This window comes from Lolium perenne, chromosome 2 (assembly GCF_019359855.2).
Source record: "Lolium perenne isolate Kyuss_39 chromosome 2, Kyuss_2.0, whole genome shotgun sequence".
Taxonomy (NCBI): Eukaryota; Viridiplantae; Streptophyta; class Magnoliopsida; order Poales; family Poaceae; genus Lolium; species Lolium perenne.
This window is the reverse complement of record NC_067245.2, coordinates 61,885,046-61,893,750: the sequence shown is the minus strand read 5'-3', so window position 1 is coordinate 61,893,750 and position 8,705 is coordinate 61,885,046. Positions and strand designations below refer to the sequence as shown.

The following is an 8,705-nucleotide window of genomic DNA, read 5'->3' as shown; positions in this document are numbered from 1 at the left end:
TGTTGGATGATGAACACCACTAACTGTGTAGGAATACACGAACCCTCAATGCCGGAGTTAACAAGCTCCACAATATTCAATGTTCATATTTAAATAACCTTAGAGTGCATAACAGATCAACATAACCAAACCAAGTACTAACATAGCATGCACACTGTCACCTTCACACTACGAAAGGAGGAATAGATCACATCAATACTATCATAGCAATAGTTAACTTCATAATCTACAAGAGATCACAATCATAGCCTACGCCAAGTACTACACGATGCACACACTGTCACCATTACACCGTGCAGGAGGAATAAACTACTTTAATAACATCACTAGAGTAGCACACAGATAAATTGTGATACAAAACACATTGCAATCATAAAGAGATATAAATAAGCACTTCACCATGCCATTCATAACAGTGAATAAGTATTCTGTGAAATATAGCCTAAGAGACCCACACGGTGCACACACTGTCACCTTTACACACGTGGGACAAGGAGTCTCCGGAGATCACATAAGTAAAACCCACTTGACTAGCATAATGACATCTAGATTACAAGCATCATCATATGAATCTCAATCATGTAAAGCAGCTCATGAGATTATTGTATTGAAGTACATAGGAGAGAGATGAACCACATAGCTACCGGTACAGCCCCGAGCCTCGATGGAGAACTACTCCCTCCTTATGGGAGACAGCAGCGTTGGTGAAGATGGCGGTGGTGTCGATGGAGAAGCCTTCCGGGGGCACTTCCCCGTCCCGGCGGCGTGCCGGAACAGAGACTCCTGTCCCCCAGATCTTGGCTTCGCGATGGCGGCGGCTCTGGAAGGTTTTCTCTGGTTTCGTCGAATGTGACAGGGTTTTCGCGACGGAGACCTTAAATAGGCGGAAGGGCAGCCTCGGAGGGGGTCTGGGGCCACCAGACACTAGGGCGGCACGCCCCCCTCCTGGGCCGCGCCGCCACCATGTGTGGGCCCCCTGTGGCCCCTCTCTGGCGGCTCTCGGGGATTCTAAGATGCTGGACGTTGATTTCGTCCAATTCCGAGAATATTTCCTTACTAGGATTTCTGAAACCAAAAACAGCAGAAAACAGCAACTGGCCCTTCGGCATCTCGTCAATATGTTAGTTCCGGAAAACGCATAAATATGACATAAAGTATGCATAAAACATGTAGATATCATCAATAATGTGGCATGGAACATAAAAAATTATCGATACGTCAGAGACGTATCAGACGCGCTCCGAGAATATGTTGTCTAGTGCCTTGTTCGACTGATGTAATGACCCGTTTTTCGGGCTCTTCTATATTTTTCGCGGCGTGATGGGATAGCCGAATATATTGGGTTCTTCTATATTGTCGTCAGGTACCTCGCCGATGCTTTTGTTCGGAATAAATAACGAGTTAATGAACCCGAAGATTTTTCCACCCTCTTTTTTTTTTTGGGCTTCCTCCTTGATTAAAATTTCGCCGAGTTCCTCCTTGAAGAAAATTTCTTCGGGTCCTCCTTGAAGAAAATTCTTCGGGTCCTCCTTGAGGACAATTCTTCGGGTCCTCCTTGAGGAAAATTTTCGTCGGGTCCTATACTCTCTTGAAGACAATTTCGTCGGGTTCTCTTTTGAAGACAATTTCGTCGGGTTCTCTCAAGATTTCGCCGGGTTCTCTTTTGAGGAAAAATTCGTCGGGTGCGCGGCCAGCGCTCCCGATGGGAGTAGCCCCCGAGGCTATGGTCGGGTGCGCGCATCCAGACATAGGCTCAAGAACTTGAATACTTTGAAATTTACTTTCTCCTGCACAAATAAACAAACTTTTTCTATCTTTTCCTTGACTCTCTTTTTCGCATGCGGTGTCAGATGCTCGGATTCGATGATATGTAAAGTAAATTTATGCCGAACAGCCCCCGAGTGTCGTGTGCGGCAAAAGTAAATGATAATCAACTTTATGCAAATTAAAAGGAAACACTTAGCTTATTAGATACGACAAATTCAACGCGCAATAAAGTCTTCGACTGCATAGAAGAAGTCGAGCCGAAGTAGAAACCACCAAATAGCGATAATAGATGCCGCCAAATTGTTTGATGAAGAAATAGCCGAGCCCCCGTGCACTGCTAGGGTGACGTTATGATTGTTGCTTGGGCGTCGTATAGCAGTTGTGACCTGCGCGAAGTCGTTGTCGAGCCCCCGAGTGTTAGTCGTGACGTCGAAGAAGTTGACGGAATCGTGGTGTCATATAAGGTGAAGCCATTTAAGACGAATCCATTGATAATAATATAATATGGATCCATATAGAGGATGAATCCATTGAGCCGAAGAATCCAGTAATAACCATAGAAGATGAATCCGTCAAAGAAAATAAATCCAATAATAATCCTCGATGATAAATCCACTGACCCGAAATGCCTCGGGTAATGTTGTATAAGAGTAAACAAGTAATATCCATATAGATGAATCTTATAAGATGAATCCGATGAAGAATGAATCCACTGATCCGAAGAAGGTAAATTCACTAAGCCAAAAATAAATCCACTGAGCCGAAGGAGATATATCCAGAGCCGAAGAAAATAAATCCACTAAGCCGAAGAAGTCCAGAGCCGAAGAAATAAATCCACTAAGCCGAAGAAAATAAATCCACTGAGTCGAGGAAGATATACCCACGAGTAATCTGGTGTATTCGCGGTAACAATGTAATGGTGCAGCCCCGAGTGTCGGGTGTATTTGCTGTAATATTGTAATGGCGCAGCCCCCGAGTATTCGAGTATGGCGAAAATAATTAAATAAGTGGATCTTGGAGTAAGAGGAAAACTTAGCTTTTTATCGGGTGCGCCGATGTGGACGCAAGTTGTGCCTCAGACACAGTCTGTAGTCGCGTGGCACCTGGCCGGAAGTAGTAGATGTGGCCGATATAGTCGATGAAGAGGACGCAGTCGATCCGGCATATCCGCGATGGGTGAACACCTTAGTGTGTTAAGTCCGCGATAGGCGACTGTGCGCGATGAAGTAGTAGAAACTTGTTCCGATCTGCGATTATATTACGACGCAAAAAACTACACGCAAATAAAAGTATACGAGCCGAAACATATTTGGCAGAATAAATTTTGCGTAACTGAAAATATGGCACCTGATTTTTGTATAGGACGGTGACACTACAAGAGATTTGATTTACTGTGACAAGCTCGAAACGTCATGCAATAGCAATAAACGTCATGGAAGACCCCTCTATGACGTAGTTTGAGTGTCACGGGCCTCGTCACGGAATCCCCGTCACAGATTACTCCCTAGTGACGTGGCACGCCAGAAAACGTCACGGAGTATGGATGACGTCATGTGTGATGTCATCACGTAGAAGATCATCCCATTTCTAGGAGACGTCACGGATGCGAATGACATCATATCTGATGTCATTTCATTAATTTAGAAATAATCCTTATATCTTTCGATTTTTTTATTTTTTCCCAAATCAAAAATATATATTTATTTCGTGTGTAATTTTCAAGAAATAATATTTATTTCTTTAATTGTTACTTAAATAATTTATAGAATTAATATTAGATTGTGAATCAAAATTAATTTTGAATACATATACTTAATTGGCATTGAAATCACAATATATATCTAACTCACGACCAAATATCATCTCATATCCAAATACCATTTTACATAACTAAATAAGTTCTTACGTTGCACTGTAAATTTGTCATAACTAAGGACGAGCAACTAAGTTCATGCTAGAATAGCACCACCATGCATCAATGCACCATCAAGTATGGTGTCTAATTCTGCGTTGCATGTTTTTGTAAGAGGAAGCTAATAAGACTGCCATGTTCTTCTTGCTTTTTTTTCATATGTTTTATTCTTTTCTTGTTGGCTCTTCTTCATTGCCGCTAATTCTTCTTGTTGTTTCCTTTGCATCTCTTCTAGTGCAGCCTCTTGAATTTGACCTCTCTCGGTTAAATGTTGTTGGTACATTGCATTTGCCTCTATTGCTTCTCTCTTATGTTGTTCAACCTTTTCTTCTAACTCTCGAATCCGTTCTTCAGAATATGATGTCCTAAACGTCTCAGATCTTGATTGGTACCCCATGGTTGAAAGGAAGGTGCTTGAGGAGTTGTGCTCCTTTAGAACTTCAGCCACAATATGTGTACCAGACACCATGTGCTCATCTTCTTGTTGTGCTTCACTCCTTCTCTTTTCCATGTCAGTCTGTAGAAGAGAAGCATTGTTGCTCAGGTTGCATAAAGGTTATATGTTCAATTAAACTTGCAAAAGCATAGTATAAGATCCATAAGCATGTACAAAATATATTTTTTCCTTTCATGAAGCAAACAACCAACAACAGCAACAAGTCATCAAGTATCCAGTAGCACATAAACAACAAATATTGCAGCAATCAGCGGCACAACAAGCAGCCAGCGACATAGCAAACATCCAACAACACATAAACAGTCAGGGGCACATCAAATAGCCAGCAGCACAGAAAGCAGCCAGCAAAGTAACCAAAAATAGATAGAAATCTCACATAAGCTTCAAGGGCAGCGGCGCTCATGCATCCCGTCTTTCTATTGGTATTGGTCTCTTTGAAAAACTCAATGGGACTAGGGTCCTCATTGTTGTACTTGTCTTTTTTCTAAAGACGTAGCAATTCATATAGTTAGTATTCCAAATATCAAAGTTACCAAAATGTGCAGCCGACTATAGAACATGTAGTTTGGTGATGCTTGACAGCTTCTTGGTTCTCCTTGTTCGTCGCACAGATTTTCTATATGAAGCAAATGAATATTAGTATTATAATTAGCAACGGAATATCTGGTAAAACAGTAAACATGCTATCACTACAAGGATGAAGAATGTAGATATACATGACAGACTGTAAGTACAGTAAAGGGATACATGGCTTCAGATATGCTTAACAATTGCGACATTGGTATTGCTGAAATCCTAATAGGGTTACCTACAAGCAGGATCAGGAAATGGTACAACGCATTTCCCAGGCCTTATGCCGATGCTAACATGTGGGTAATTCCCAGCTCTTCTGCAGCAGCGCATTCCACAAAAGAGTCCAAAAATGAGATTGCAATTTGTAAGAAGTTTTTAATGTCTCTTTCTAAATTACCTTATCCAAAACTATGTATCTCATTTTGTAAGAAAATGTGCATCTGGAATACAATGCTCCAACAAATAATTTGTTAACCATACATTGAAGTTCTGACCTGATGTAGGTCAAATCTAGAAGTACCGAGGCAAAATAATAGGGAAAAGCCAGCAACGTATTGGTTAGATGCAGATGGAAAAATAGTACTCTGCAGTAATACTTTATAAATGAAAAACGCATATGCCTCTATTGATTAGCGTAAGGCAACTACACTTTCCAAGGTTTAAACTTTGACACATAATTCTCAACAGTATATTGATCAGAATTGTACTTCTATTCGTGAGATTTGTTCACCAATCGAACATTACTAGAGTGCCCACACAGATTCAGTTGGTACAAACCTTGTTTTCCTCATCTGACCATTTGTTCAGTTGACTAGCTATGTTTCGTATGTTTGCAAGATGCCCTGCCTCCTCAGCCTTGCGCTTCGCAATCCTTGCCAACCTGTTTCTCTCATACTCCGGAGTTGCGGGCATGATTGTACTACCTTGGCGAAGAAGGATATGATGAAACATTAGAAAAAAATGTTAACATATAATGGCAAGATTTAGAAAAGCAATGACCATAAGCATACAATAAGTTATTTAACAAAGGCATCATGTACATGTATACCTGACCCTCCTAGCAATATCATGACTCACTTTATCTCTTTAATGAGGAAAGCATGTAAACATAGCATCACCTCAAAAGCATTTAGTTTGAGGACATATTGTAGTAGTTTCAGCACACATGTTTATATGACATCATGCTTGTCTGTGTGTATATTTAAAAAAATGTTTAACCAAACTACTTAAAACACAGAGATCATGCAACTGTAGCTTAAGCTTTCAATTAAAATAGGAGCTACTCCCTTTACAAGAAAACACTGTAGGTAATCCAATAGAAGTCATGTTGAGATTCAGTAATATCATCATGGAGTAGTACTAACTAATGATATATCATCATGGCTGAATTTACTTATTAGAAAAAAATATCTCTTCCACACTGGATCTTCTTGTACTAGATGCTATTAATAAGGTTGAGTATATATGTATATATTGATTGATGAGAGAAGCATACACAATATTGTTTTTCTAGTTCAATAAACTTCACTAAATTCAGTAAAAGAAATATGTACCCAGAATAGAATACCTTATTTATTTTTGGAAAGGAACGCCATGTATTCCATTACTAGTACATGCCGGCTGAATCGCCAAATACAACGTCTATTACAAATTTTGTGAAATAGCCAAACCAGGATTCACATGTACCCATCCCCTCATACCAACACCATGCGCAGCTAAACTGTTTTCTGCCATATTAAGACCTTGGACAAACAACAAGTTTTATAGCGTCAAAACAACTTTCTTCAGCTGAAGTTTAATTTTCTGGAACAGAGTACCTAGTGCTTTTAGTGGATGGATTAACTACCATGGAGGTATATCTGATTTGGAATACTATAAACGAGTAGCATTGCTAGCTAGCCTCCATGGCTTTTGTCTACACATGAAATTAATGTACGACATATAGGAATCGGAACACAACCTGCAAGGGGAGAGAAAAAAAAAACACACCACTCAGTCGGAGTGCAGGTGTTATCGTGATCGCGAATAGACCAGCACTCGTCGGAGGGAACAGGGAAGTGGCGCACAGGAGGACGTCGGGGCTGAGGCCGGCGGCTCCGATCCCGCCGGCGAGGAGGGCAGTGGCGTTCGAGCGGGCTGGGGCGCAGAGGAGAAGGTTACGGGCGAGGCCGGCGGTGGAACCTGCAGATGGGGAGGGCAGCGCCGTTCGACTTGCTGGGGCGGACGGATCGGAGGACGCCTCCGATTGATCTGATGCGTGGAGAGAATTGGGGGAGAGGAGCAGGAGAATAGGGGAAGTGGGTGCTGCCTCCACGCACGATTAGATATAGGTTGGAAAATTTTCAACTACGTGAGACCTGGGAACATAGATATAATCGATGAAAATAAAAGAAGTGGAGGGAAGATATAATTTTTGGTGGGAAAATTGGAGGGAGTGGACTTTCTGTGGAGGGAAACATATTTTTCCTTTATTCACATTTAATTTTTATATATTGTGCAACAAATATTCTGGAATTTTAGAAAAAGCCAAAATGTTTTGCAATGGGTCTATTCAAGCCCTAGGAGTCACGTGTAAAACAAAAAAAAAAGTAAATTTAAATGCGCTAGAAGGAGGCAAAGGGGTATGGCTTTTGTGCTGAACAATATAAGGTGCGTGACTATTTAGACAGGCTGCTAGCTAGGATAAAATTAGGTTCAGTCAATGAGATATAAAAAATGATGATTCAAATGCTACCTTCTACTACTACATAAATACTCCAAGTTCAGTCACCAAGATGAATTCCCCACAATCAAATCAATTTATGATGTGAACTTCGGAACAGTGACGACACGTACAGGAACCGGCAGCCGCGACCAATAGTGACAATCACTTGTGATGCAGGGAATAGGGGGCCATCTGCTAGGGCAACGACGCGGCATCACCGATGATCGGGGAGAGGAAGTAGGTCGCGGAGGAAGCGAGCAGGGCGCAGGAGCCTAGCCTGGCTAGTAGGAGGCGCTGTTGCACGTGCGCGAGCGGGAGGAGTGGGCCACGCGGATGCGGGCGCACGGTCGGCAAGTGTAGGGCAACACGGGCGTGTGCGAGGAGGAGATGAAACCCAACAGTAAGACCTAGTTTTTTTTCTTTTGCAAAACAGATATGGCCTCGGTTTCTAACTCTCAATCGTAAAGGTCCTGGTAAGATAGTTCAATTCTCGCTTTCCTAGATTATATGATTTATTAATTGCTAGCTCGCCTTTATCTTCCGTAATGTTTCTGTGACCCATCCACACTCGTCATGGAAGCTATCGAGATCGCCACAGAATGTGCTAATATGTGACGGTGATTTCGCGGCCGTCACGGATTTCGCGAATCCATGACGCGATGAGTAAAACGTCACATATTATGATATTTCGTCACATATTATGATATTTCATGACGTTACCGACCACCGTCATGAGGATTTTCGTCACAGTATATCAAATCTCTTGTAGTGTGAAATCGAGACAGCGGGTCCGCGATGCCAGGACGTGCCGGCAGATCTTCTTAGCAGCGAAATCGACCATGATGAAGACGAAGTAATTTTGTGTTGTCCTTGTATCTGACTCTACTTCTTCACCCGATGATTTTTCCTTAAAACTTGATCTCAAACTCGTACTGTAGGTTGCTCCTATCTTTTTTCTTCCTCTTGCACGAGCACCCAATGGCCGCAAATTATGATTACATGTGATCGCTTTTGGGACTTGATCCGGTTTTGTGGAGTTGATTGGACGTTTCCTTGAGCCGTCCACTCGATTTTTCTTTCTCTGGCTTCATGTGTTGTAGTAAACCAAACCATCTGATACGATGATGCGCCGTTCTTGGCCGAACTATGGCCATGACGCGCGGCACGACAAACAGTTGTTGGATCTCCGATTGAATAAAATAATCTGTTCTCATGTCCGTTGTTGCTTCAGATTGAATCAGCTAACGCCGGAAAGCTTCTAGGGCTTCCGAACGATCTGGAAAATGCGCGGC

At 42.0% G+C, this 8,705-nt stretch overlaps 2 long non-coding RNA genes across 2 annotated transcripts; both read right to left on the bottom strand.

The window, feature by feature from the left end:
- Positions 1 to 3,605: 3,605 nt before the first annotated feature.
- Positions 3,606 to 4,622, bottom strand: LOC127330040 (uncharacterized). Its single transcript, XR_007869096.1, has 2 exons — positions 4,513 to 4,622; positions 3,606 to 4,196 (listed from the first exon to the last, which is right to left on the bottom strand). It is a non-coding gene; the product is annotated as an uncharacterized lncRNA (long non-coding RNA).
- Positions 4,623 to 4,672: 50 nt separating this feature from the next.
- Positions 4,673 to 7,029, bottom strand: LOC139835161 (uncharacterized). The gene is made up of 3 exons (XR_011750890.1): positions 6,699 to 7,029; positions 5,487 to 5,632; positions 4,673 to 4,752 (listed from the first exon to the last, which is right to left on the bottom strand). It is a non-coding gene; the product is annotated as an uncharacterized lncRNA (long non-coding RNA).
- Between the last annotated feature and the right edge of the window lie 1,676 nt (positions 7,030 to 8,705).